We start from the raw sequence: 13,134 nt of genomic DNA on the forward strand, positions 1-13,134 counted from the left end.
AAAAAAGATAAAATTTACAATAAAATGCAAAACAAAAACATATCAACTCTTCAATACGTCGTTGAGCTTATATAACACACGTTTATGTTATGCTGAAACAACTTTCGCACTTATAAATAATGACAGGAAACTCGTGGCTTTGATCATGATGATTCTATTGAGTACGAAAAATAAAAATAGTAGTATAGGTTTTTTATCTTTGTGCACGTAAACTGTACTTGCATCAAACGTACTTGCTTCGGCTACGTGAAAGCGCAGAAGTTAGGCGATTGACTAATAGTTACTACAAAATACAATTTATATTTTGTAAGGATATAAAATACACAATGGACTAACACTAACGATGTGCGCGGTGCTAATTTGTGCAAAAAACACAAGTGGCCGGCTCCCAGTTTCTCTCGCTCGTTCATTTATGTCTTTTTCTCTACCAATGATACCAATACTACCGGTAATTCTAACATTTACTACGTACCAAAACGACCGAACCGTAGTTTTGGTGGAGTGCAACTCTACTGTTAATATACTGCTGACCATTAAAAATGCAACACCATGGAGGCACCTTGTAATAAACAATAAACTGATATTAGGGGTACTACACTACTGCATGCCCGGATAAGCACGTCATAAACATTTCAGCGCAACTGCAACGGAAGTAGAGTCAACTACACATGAAAAAAAATCGAACACGTGCGAATTGGACACGCGTTCTAGGGTTCTGTACAAACTTAATTATGTATACAGATAATAACAACAATTTCGTGTGGCTCAACGGCCTGGTGCGAGCCTCTCTATTGGGTGCCACTTCGGCGACTCGCGTGTCCCTAACTTACCCCATGTATCCAAATGGGAAAAGTGGACCTACATTTCAATGTGGAATCCCTACCACGTGTTGTTTCTGACGACTCTTAACATTGTTGAGAGGTGGGGAATAGGTTAAAACGAAGACTGAAAAATCTGTGGCCCAACCGAGATTCAATCTTGCGACTATGAATTACCAGGTACGAGGTTTACCGCTAGACCACAATGCCCGACATGTATATAGACAGTTCGTCCATAAGTCTAGCCGAATGAGTTTCCAAATATCAAAATATGTAACATATATGGCCCTATCGTCTGACTGCACTGACTTGGAAACTTAATTTTTTTAGACTGCCAAGGGACTGTAGACCTCAGTACTCGACATAAATTTCAATTTGATACACATACCCGTTCCTGAGAAAAAGAGGTCTTATCAATACGGACAGACGGATGGACAGGCAGGCAGACAGGCAAATGTACAATAAATGGCAAAGAAGTATTTTTATACATGTGATATAATAACAAATTAACAATTTTCGGACTTTTTCCTTTACTTTTACTGTGAAATCTTGCTTGTTGCCAAATTTTATGATTTTATGTCAACGGGAAGAGCCCTATGGGTTCTGATGAGCGAGTCAGCAGATCTCGAAATGTGTGACTTCTACTCAATATATATATATATATATATATATATATATATATATATATACCGTGTAAAGAAAACTTACGTTACACTGAGACGTTCAAAATCAAAAATCATTACCAAATGTACTAAATGTGGTATTCATGATCTATGCAACGAATTTTAATGTAATGCAATGTAATGATTGCCACCCCAAATCTCGTATCATACCCGAGACACTCTCTCCCCTATTTCGCGACAGTACAAAGCTTGCTGCCCTTCTTTAAACTTTCTCGACGCCCTCCGTCAATCCCATCTGATGCGGATCTCAAAACGCAGTGTGGAATACGATATACATGGCCCAGTCGCATTAATGTGACCACCGCCTATGTTCGATGTCAACGTGCAATAACCACTCACAAACGGCAGTGGAAAGCTTTAGCAGTGGAGAGTATATAAAGCGTATCAGGGTGGGGGTGGGGGTGGGGGGAGGGCGACGGAGAAAACAGTGCAGTCGTCCTCGTAATTGCGGAATCACAGCGGTTTATTTGACGTCCAAAAAGGCATGATCACTGGTTTTCGGGGCAAAGGCGGAAGCATTTCCGAAACGGCTAAGTTTGTAAACTGTTCGCTTGGCGCCGTGGTTAAAGTGTACCGTGCATGGCAAAATGGTGCTATCCAAATCCAGCGCAGAGGCACCAGTGGTACTCCACGGGTCATAGATGAAAGGGGTGAACGACGACTGTGCGTTTGTGTACGGACTTGTAGACGTGCAACTGTTGAGCAGCTGACCGCCCATACGAATTAAGCGGCCACCAACAATGTCTTCTGAATGAGCGTTCAGCGAAATTTGTTGTTTGTAGGCCTCTGCAGAAGACGCGAGGTTCATGCACCCATGCTGGCTACTGTTCGTTAGCGACGAAGGCTGGAATTTGCACGCCAATACGGCAACCGGACGTCCACTGAGTTGCGACAGGTGGCGTTTCCAGATTAATCACGCTTTATGCTCATCGGCGCGAAACGTCTGAGAGCAAACACCTTGCAACAATCGTGGGAAGGGTCCAGACCGAAGAGGGAGCGTTATGGTCTGCGTAATATTTTCGTATAATTCTTTGTGTGACGTTGTCATCCTGGAAGGCACAATGGATCATCTAAAGTATGCATCTTTACTTTCGAACCATATCCTCCCGTATTTGCACTTTCTTTTTCCCCGGCACGATGTCGTCTATCAGCAGGACAATGAGACGTACCACAAAGGTCGCAGTGTACGTGCGTGGTTCGAAGAGCACCAGGATGTGTTTACCATACTTCCATGCCTATCAAACTGTCCGGATTAGAGCCCAATCTGGACCACTTTGATCAGGCTATTCGCGCCGTGGCATCTCAACCGAGAAACCTAGCGTATCTAGCCACGGCACTGGAGTCGACATGGCTCCACATCGCCGTTGGTACCTTCCAGAACTTTGTTTACTCTCCCCTTCACGTCTCGCAGCGGCCCGTGCTAAAAAGGTGGTTATTCAGGGTGACTGGGCGGTGTAATTTTCAACTTGTACCCCTGCCCGTTCCTGAGAAAAAGGAGTCATAGTAGACGAACGTACTGACAGACACAGGATAATATTGTCATTCTTTCAGGATTCCATAGTTTTCAGTTCAGGGACAAAACCCTAAAAATTACGTAGAATGTCCGTTTTTTGTGAGAAAATCGTACTATGCGTTATGTAAGAACCAGAAACGCCCACCAGCACATTTTGGAATTCGACAGACGCAAGATCGTGGCCCGTCGCGACCTTGGTTCACCGATTTCGCTGTATTGCTCCTCGCTTGGGTTAGGATCCCACGATGCCAAGCAAATATAGAGTATATTGGTTTGGAACGGCCGTAGTCAACGGTACCCAAGATATCAGCGGCGTTCAGGACTAGCACCAGAGTGCATTGATATGTTGTTCACCCTGGCATGCAGAATGATACCACCTAGGTTGAGTCAGGAAATGAGCTTGTCCGCAGCATGATAAGGATGCACACGGACGATGCGACGTCGTCTGGAACACCACGGGTTGTCAGCATAGAGACTACTGAAGAATGGTTTCGCCAATTGCGATTATGGTTCAGCATTAGCTGCACAATATTCCAGAAAAAAATGAAAATTTGTGCCGGATACGGACCCGAACCCGCTAACGGCCGCCTTAACCATTTCAGATACCCGAGCACGCCTCCAGGTGCGACCCAAATATTCAATTGTGCTGATGTCTGCTGTATTCCCTTGTCTTCGCAGTAGATACCGCGATCCCGCAGAGGGTAAGAAACTTTTTCTCTCGTCAGATTGCATTGCCAAGACACTAAATATTTAAGTATTTAGTGCCATGGTAAGCAATTTGACGGGAGAAACGCAGTGTCTTACCCAGGGCGGGAATCACAGTAATATAGTGGGTGTACAAGGGAGTGAAGACAACAGGACAGCTGGAGATTTGGGTCGCACCTGGAGGCGTGCTCGAACAGTCGAAGTTGTTAAGACTGCTCATGACAAGCAGGAAATCCGGGTTCGAGACCAACTCCGGCACGAACTTTAATTTGATCTGAAATACGCAACAGCTGATGCTGAGCCATAATCGCAGTTTGCGAATTCATTCTGCACTGAATGCCGTTGTTAATCGTTAACGCATTGCATCCATCTCCGAAGGAACCTTACTTCGGACTACGTACTACAACACAGACAGTTCACTACAGTAGAGTCTATTGTTGCAGTCTTCCTTGACGTGACAGCAGAGAGAGGTGGATGGACAGTGATGTAGTCAGTGGCAACACGACACAGGAAGTACAAGGGAGGCGTTTTGTTTTAATGCAACTGTATGGGGGCGAGCGTTACCCTGTTGGAAAATACACCCTGGAATGTTGTCAATGAATGATTGCACAACATAATCACTTCCGGTTCGAATTTCCGATAATTTGGACAATAATCGTTACAATTCCCCGACCTTCCTTAAGGTCTCATGGACGTGACGTTATCGTTCAACGCAAGACTACATACGATGAAGGAAGAAAATTACAACATCAAAAATAAAATTAACGTAGAGTATTCAAATTTCGGGAATATATTTGTCTAGGTAACATATTTAAGGGATTAACATCGCAAGATTACAGATTAATGTAAGCGCGAGATAAGTCACTGCAAATGTGAAATGCTGGTACATTAATTACCGGTGTAACGCCAGAATGTTGCATGCACGCATGCAAACGTACATGTATTTTGCCGTACAGGTGTCGGATGTCAGTTTGTGGGATTGAGTTCCATGCCTGTTGCACTTGGTCGGTCAATACACGGACGGCTTGTGCTAGTCGTGGATGATGCTAGAATGGTCGTCCGATGACGTGCAAGATGTGTTGGATTTGACACAGATTTGGTGATCGAACACGCCAAGGGAACGTGGTGACACTGTGTAAAGCGTTTTGTTTTACAACAGCTGTATGGGTGCAAGCGTTATCCTGTTGGAAAATATCCCCTGGAATGATGTCAATAAATGATAGCACAACAGGTCGAATCACCAGATTGACGCAGAAATTTGCAGTCAGGGTCCGGGGGCAGACTGAACGCTGAAAGGCATAATCGGTCGTAAATGATGATGATGATGATGATGATGATGGTCCGCGCGATAACCACGAGAGAGGCTGTAACTCCAGGTGTTGCTGAATTGTGGCTAGGATACAGAGGGGTTGGTTGCAGGCCCTCAATTGTCCACCACCTAACCAACACACAAGGTGGTCACTGGCACTGAGGCACAAACAGCTTTCATCAGAAACTACAACAGACCTCCACCTTGCTCTCCAACGCCCTCTCAGCTTGAAACTACTGAAGTCTCAAATGGTGGTGGTTTAGGGTCAATGTAATGCACGCTACATGGTGTCTGGCTCGGAGCTGTCCTTTAAGTAATCGATTTGTGACAGTCCACTGTGTCACTGTGGTACCAACTTTTGCTCAAGTTGCTGCTGCAGATGCAGTACGATGCGCCAGAGCCATACGCCGAACACGATGGCTTGGTGGTGTCTGCCACGTGGCCGCCCTGATCCCTATCTTCTTTCGACCGTACATTCTTGTGACCACCGCTGAGTATTTCCCTCGCCGTCCCAACCTACCTCTTCCCTGCAATTTTTTTAAGAATACTATAAATAAAATAATCCCATAGAACTATTGGAACTTTGATAGCTTGTACTCCAACGTTTCTTTCAATGTCTTACGAAATTAGGGAACCCACATAAACAAATGTACTGATCTGTTCATTCGTCTTCTTATTATTATTTGCGTTTCATAACAATAAATTTTATTTTACGAACTCAATTTTTCAAAAATTGTGTCTTTCTGCAGTTATCTGTAGAATGTGGAGTATTTCTGGAACTTATACTATTTCTGCGAGCATGTAGTCGCCAAATAAAACTTTTTCCCCAAATAAAACCTTTACTTATTCGCTATTACCATTGAGAAATTACTGTGACAATGCAAATTGAGAACAATACAGGTAAAAGTGGACATTTTTATTGAACTCCGAAGGTTTTCATTTGTTTCTCCTGTTGTACCTAATTAACACGTTCAGTAGTACACTCCTGGAAATTGAAATAAGAACACCGTGAATTCACTGTCCCAGGAAGGGGAAACTTTATTGACACATTCCTGGGGTCAGATACATCACATGATCACACTGACAGAACCACAGGCATATAGACACAGGCAACAGAGCATGCACAATGTCGGCACTAGTACAGTGTATATCCACCTTTTGCAGCAATGCAGGCTGCTATTCTCCCATGGAGACGATCGTAGAGATGCTGGATGTAGTCCTGTGGAACGGCTTGCCATGCCATTTCCACCTGGCGCCTCAGTTGGACCAGCGTTCGTGCTGGACGTGCAGACCGCGTGAGACGACGCTTCATCCAGTCCCAAACATGCTCAATGGGGGACAGATCCGGAGATCTTGCTGGCCAGGGTAGTTGACTTACACCTTCTAGAGCACGTTGGGTGGCACGGGATACATGCGGACGTGCATTGTCCTGTTGGAACAGCAAGTTCCCTTGCCGGTCTAGGAATGGTAGAGCGATGGGTTCGATGACGGTTTGGATGTACCGTGCACTATTCAGTGTCCCTTCGACGATCACCAGTGGTGTACGGCCAGTGTAGGAAATCGCTCCCCACACCATGATGCCGGGTGTTGGCCCTGTGAGCCTCGGTCGTATGCAGTCCTGATTGTGGCGCTCACCTGCACGGCGCCAAACACGCATACGACCATCATTGGCACCAAGGCAGAAGCGACTCTCATCGCTGAAGACGACACGTCTCCATTCGTCCCTCCATTCACGCCTGTCGCGACACCACTGGAGGCGGGCTGCACGATGTTGGGGCGTGAGCGGAAGACGGCCTAACGGTGTGCGGGACCGTAGCCCAGCTTCATGGAGACGGTTGCGAATGGTCCTCGCCGATACCCCAGGAGCAACAGTGTCCCTAATTTGCTGGGAAGTGGCGGTGCGGTCCCCTACGGCACTGCGTAGGATCCTACGGTCTTGGCGTGCATCCGTGCGTCGCTGCGGTCCGGTCCCAGGTCGACGGGCACGTGCACCTTCCGCCGACCACTGGCGACAACATCGATGTACTGTGGAGACCTCACGCCCCACGTGTTGAGCAATTCGGCGGTACGTCCACCCGGCCTCCCGCATGCCCACTATACGCCCTCGCTCAAAGTCCGTCAACTGCACGTACGGTTCACGTCCACGCTGTCGCGGCATGCTACCAGTGTTAAAGACTGCGATGGAGCTCCGTATGCCACGGCAAACTGGCTGACACTGACGGCAGCGGTGCACAAATGCTGCGCAGCTAGCGCCATTCGACGGCCAACACCGCGGTTCCTGGTGTGTCCGCTGTGCCGTGCGTGTGATCATTGCTTGTACAGCCCTCTCGCAGTGTCCGGAGCAAGTATGGTGGGTTTGACACACCGGTGTCAATGTGTTCTTTTTTCCATTTCCAGGAGTGTATTTTTGCAGTATGTTTTATTTTTTAATCATGTTTTGAGAATGAGAACATGGTAAAAAATTATGGGTACCCTGCTTAATTCAAGCTTTACCGCAGTTTACTTTCCTGTACACAACTAATTGACATGACATGACTGAGAAATATAATACACTGTGTTATCTGTAAGTTTGCTGATTGCCTGAGAGAGTTGCAGGAAGCAGTGGAAGGAAGCCCGACGGCCACGCAGAACGCCAAGGGATGGGGAGCAGTGCGGGGTACGAGATAAGGTCCGCCTACCTCCCAAAGTGCAGGATCCTTAACCTGTGCTTCAGGCTTCCACCAAAGCACATACACTACTGGCCATTAAAATTGCTACACCAAGAAGAAATGCAGATGATAAACGGGTATTCATTGGACAAATATATTATACTAGAACTGACGTGTGATTATATTTTCACGCAATTTGACTACATAGACCCTGAGAAATGAGTACCCAGAACAACCACCTCTGGCCGTAATAACGGCCTTGATACGCCTGGGCATTGAGTCAAACAGAGCTTGGATGGCGTGTACAGGTACAGCTGCGCATGCAGCTTCGACATGATACCACAGTTCATCAAGAGTAGTGACTGGCGTATTGTGACGAGCCAGGTGCTCGGCCACCATTGACCAGACGTTTTCAATTGGTGAGAGATCTGGAGAATGTGCTGGCCAGGGCAGCAGTCGAACATTTTCTGTATCCAGAAAGGCCCGTACAGGACCTACAACATGCGGTCGTGCATTATCCTGCTGAAATGTAGGGTTTCGCAGGGCTCGAATGAAGGGTAGAGCCACAGGTCGAAACACATCTGAAATGTAGCGTCAACTGTTCAAAGTGCCATCCATGCGAACAAGAGGTGACCGAAAAGTTTAACCAATGGCACCCCATACCATCACGCCAGGTGATACGCCAGTATGGCGATGACGAATACACGCTTCCAATGTGCGTTCACCGCGATGTCGACAAACATGGATGCGACCATCATGATGCTGTAAACAGAACCTGGATTCATCCGAAAAAATGACGTTTTGCCATTCGTGCACCCAGGTTCGTCGTTGAATACACCATCGCAGGCGCTCCTGTCTGTGATGCAGCGTCAAGGGTAACCGCAGCCATGGTCTCCGAGCTGATAGTCCATGCTGCTGCAAACGTCGTCGAACTGTTCGTGCAGATGGTTGTTGTCTTGCAAACGTCCCCATCTGTTGACTCATGGATCGAGACGTGGCTGCACGATCCGCTACAGCCATGCGGATAAGCTTCTTGTCATCTCGACTGCTAGTGATACGAGGCCGTTGGGATCGAGCTCGGCGTTCCGTATTACCCTCCCGAAACCACCGATTCCATATTCTGCTAACAGCCACTGGATCTGGACCAACGCGAGCAGCAATGTCGCGATACGATAAACCGCAATCGCGATAGGCTACAATCCGACCTTTATCAAAGTCGGAAACGTGATGGTACGCATTTCTGCTTCTTACACGAGGCATCACAACAACGTTTCACCAGGCAACGCCGGTCAACTGCAGTTTGTGTAAGAGAAATCGGTTGGAAACTTTCCTCATGTCAGCACGTTGTAGGTGTCGCCACGGGCACCAACCTTGTGTGAATGCTCTGGAAAGCTAATCATTTGCATATGACAGCATCTTCTTCCTGTCGGTTAAATTACGCGTCTGTAGCACGTCATCTTTGTGGTGTACAATTTTAATGGCCAGTAGTGTAGATTAAAATCATTTAAATTTTGTACGCAATCGAAACTAAAATCGTCGTACGTACTCTCTAAAATAAGAAAAATGCTGAAATGTTAGCCCAGGAAGGCTTGTCATGAAGGGCAAGAAAATGGGATGTAGAACATCGTCAACGTAGCGCTTTGTTGTAAGGGTGCCATGGTACCCCAGACAATCAATCTTGATTGTCGGGACGTACGGTGGGCGACAGTCCGATTGGTATCCTACAGCTGCCCAGGACGTTTCTACACGTGTCTTCGGCCTGTAATCTCATTGACTGGAATATAACTGTCTTCAGTGGTAATTCATGCTTCAGACTGAGGACCGACGACAAGTGAAAACGTGTCTGGAGATGCCCCGGACGGCGGAGAGATATAAACCTGACTGTCGCCCGCCATACGGCCCAGCTACCAGGAACAATGGTCTGAGGTGCCATTTCTTTTCACAGCAAGATCCTTTTGGTTGTCATCCACGGCACCCTTACAGTAAAGCGGTACGTCGAGGTTATTCTACGCCCCGATTTGTTGCCTTTCATGGCAAGTCATCCTGAGCTTACATTTCAGCATGATAATGCCAGCCTGCACACTGCGAGAGTTTATACTGCACGCCTTCGTGCTAGCCAAGTCTCACCTTGGCCAGCAAGGCCGCCAGATCTCTCACCAATTGGTAACGTTTGGTGCATTGTGGGCGGGGCTCTCCAACTAGCTCTGGATTTTGACGATCTAACGCCCCTACTGGATAGAATCTGGCATGATGTCCCTCAGGACGACATCCAACAACTTTATCAATCAAAATGCCAAGCTGAACATCTGTTTGTATAACGGCCAGAGGTGGGCCAATGCATTACTGATTTGCTCAGTTTGTGAAACTCTTTCTCTTGAATAAATCATCCAATGTTTCTGAAGTTATAATTTTTGTTTGTCTCTACATGTACATCGTATCCATAGATTTCCGTCTCATTCGGACAATCCCTTCATGGTGCGCGATTTTGTTTTGTCTTAGAGTATATTTACATGTTTAATAAAGATCTTAACTGTAACAATTACGTACATATATCAGAAGGAAGGGAAACCATACGTAATAGATTGAAGTGCAAAGCAGTGACACAGCAAACGCCAATGATTACTCGACACAGTATTGCCAGCTGGTTAACGTTGACTGCTACAGAAAACAAATGACTGCCTACTGACTCAGGTCTAGGGAGCCGATTGGCCAGATTGATACTTAGCACACTCTACATCTCTGTAACTTGTATTCTCAGCGCGTTTGTACTGTATGATTCACAAGGAATGAGAAAATCGAAGCAGGACTTGTCTTTCTTGAATTGTAAGTTCTGTGCTTATTACTAACAGTCCATAATGTTTTATAATGAAATGAATACTCTTAGCTGCATACAGGCGTTGATATAAGTCAACGGGGACAGTTGAAAATGTGTGCCCCGTCCGGGACTCGAACCGAGGATCTCCTCCTTACATGGCAGACGCTCTATCCAGCTGAGCCACCGAGGACGCAGAGGATGGTGCGACTGCAGGGACTTGTCTCTGGCACGCCTCCCGTGAGACCCACATTCGCAACTTATTGTCCTGCACTATATTCATAGTGCCCCTGCCAATCATACTCATTACTCGTGGCTTTACTGCCGATTCCCGTAAGAGTTCGGGCACTGTTTGTGCATCCGCACAGAAGAAGATGGTGAAATGGGCTTAACTAATATATATATATATATGGTATTTGTTCTTTCGGACATGTCCGAAAGAACAGATACCATCTTCATATATACACCATGTTTTACTTTCGCTGCGCATGTACTGAATTTCACAGCACTCAAACAACGTAGACTGAAGTCCCGCAATGAAGCTTCACATGCGTGCTCTGTTTCATGCACGTAAGAATTATTTCTACAACTACGAGGTCGTCGCAAGTTCAAGGCTGCGACAAGTGCTGTTATTGTGACCGTGGACTGGAAACGGCGCTGTTACGAAACGAGTCGAATCACAGTTGCTTGCCTGCTTCGTTTATCTGACGCGGGGCGGAAGGAAAGCGGAGCAAAAACAGCACAACACAGATAAAGCAGCTGCTGCGTGGCGGAAACCGTGAATCATTGTCATAGGCTGGAGCATGTGAGCAGCTGATTCACGAGGGCGAGCAGTTCAACAAAGGGCGCTTACGCGAAGTATGATCAACTGTCTGCATGTCCTAGTAATAGGCACGAGTAAGCAACGTGTCTCGCGCAAAAACACTTGCCTCATTCATTGAAACTGTTCTGTTTACTGTAGAGGAGTGGACCGATGTACCGTTCGTTACATTCCAGTTTTTATCAGTGGGATGGTTTACAGCAAAGTTAGCAAAGCTTAGTTCAGTTATGTACGCATGGTCTAAAATTTTTCTAGTTAATATTTTTCTGTGTTGCTTGCGCTTGGAATGAAACTGACTTTCAGTTACAATTGTAGCAGTGCTCTGGAGGAGGAGGAAATTACTGTTTAACGTCCCTTTGACAAAGAGGTCAATTGAGACGGAGGAAAGCTCGGATTAGGGAAGGACGGGGAAGGAAATCGGCCGTACACTTTCAAAGGAACCATCCTGGCATTTGCTGAAGCGATTTAGTGAAATCACGGCAAACCTATATTACGATGATCGGACGCGGGTTTCAACCATCGTCCTCCAGAATGCGAGTCCAGAGTGCTAACCACTGCGCCCCCTCGCTCGATGTAGCATTGCTTAGTGATATAGGACTATTAGGGAAGCTGCGCGGGATTAGACGAGCGGTCTAGGGCGCTGCAGTCATAGACTGTGCGGCTGATCCCGGCGGAGGTTCGAGTCCTTCCTCGGGCATGGGTGTGTGTGTTTGTCCTTAGGATAATTTAGGTTAAGTGCTGTGTAAGCTTAGGGACTGGTGGCCTTAGCAATTAAGTCCCATAAGATTTCACACAGATTTGATTTTGAACTATTAGAGAATAGAAACGGAGCAAATGTGAGTCTAACGTTCGGGTTGCATAACTTACAAATCAAGGCGCCCCTGTTACATCAGTGCTAACGGGCTTATTTCATTCCCGCCGTAGTTCCGCGAGTATGACGGGTCTGAGAACTGTGGCGCTGCGGTCACTTCATACTCGTCGACGTTCTCTCTTACTGAAGGGTGCAGAGTGTAAGACTAGTCGTGACATTGTTAGTACGAAAGACGAGTACACGATGTTGCTGGTGTAAAGCATAATTGACATGGTGAAATGATCGATTGTCGAGATCGGCTAGCCTTTAACGAAGCTGTGTTTTGTGGGACTGGAAAGGGTACAAGACGAAAATTAAATGAGGTAAAGTAACAATGCAGATGTGTTCCATCACAGGAGGAGTGGTATCTGGAATAAGTCTCACACTCTAGCCCACACTTCAAATGAAAAACATACGAATTTTGTCCTTTGCAAACGAAATGTGTGTTCTTGTTTATTCCACCTTCACCATCAGAAAACATATGACCTGTGTCAAACGAAAACTGGGCACAGAGCAACATGACTGTTACATCCCTGCACCAAAAAGCGCTCTATTCCTGTATTCTTTTGATCATAGCAACAAGCGTTTATGGGCTAACAGTGAGCTGTGTAGCTTATCATTCATTTCTGCAATTTACTGTTAATAAATGATCATCATGTCATGTTTTCTGGCACTGTCGTTACACACTAGCTGAAGCCTCAAATGTGTTTATACGTCAGCGCAATTGTTAGACATTCTCTGAATAGATATTAAATATTAAAATAAATTTATAGCAGTCTTCGAAAAAATTTATCTATATAAATGCATATATAAACAAAACAAGAATCACTGCTAAACGATCAGTCGTTATATTGGTATAAAACTTCCTTCTATCAATTAGGCAGTTCATTTGTGTGAAATTTGAGCGTGCACTTGAAAATGGCTATAAAGTCGAAATCATGACTGTGTGAAATAAATGAATAGTAATTCACGGTTT

The 13,134-nt window shown here is 45.9% G+C and overlaps 1 protein-coding gene across 3 annotated transcripts in view; it reads right to left on the reverse strand.

The window, feature by feature from the left end:
- LOC124802407 (ATP-binding cassette sub-family G member 1-like) overlaps positions 1–13,134 on the reverse strand; it is a 794,031-nt gene that overhangs the window by 72,754 nt on the left and 708,143 nt on the right. The window lies entirely within an intron of this gene.

This window comes from Schistocerca piceifrons, chromosome 6 (genome assembly GCF_021461385.2).
Source record: "Schistocerca piceifrons isolate TAMUIC-IGC-003096 chromosome 6, iqSchPice1.1, whole genome shotgun sequence".
Classification (NCBI taxonomy): domain Eukaryota; kingdom Metazoa; phylum Arthropoda; class Insecta; order Orthoptera; family Acrididae; genus Schistocerca; species Schistocerca piceifrons.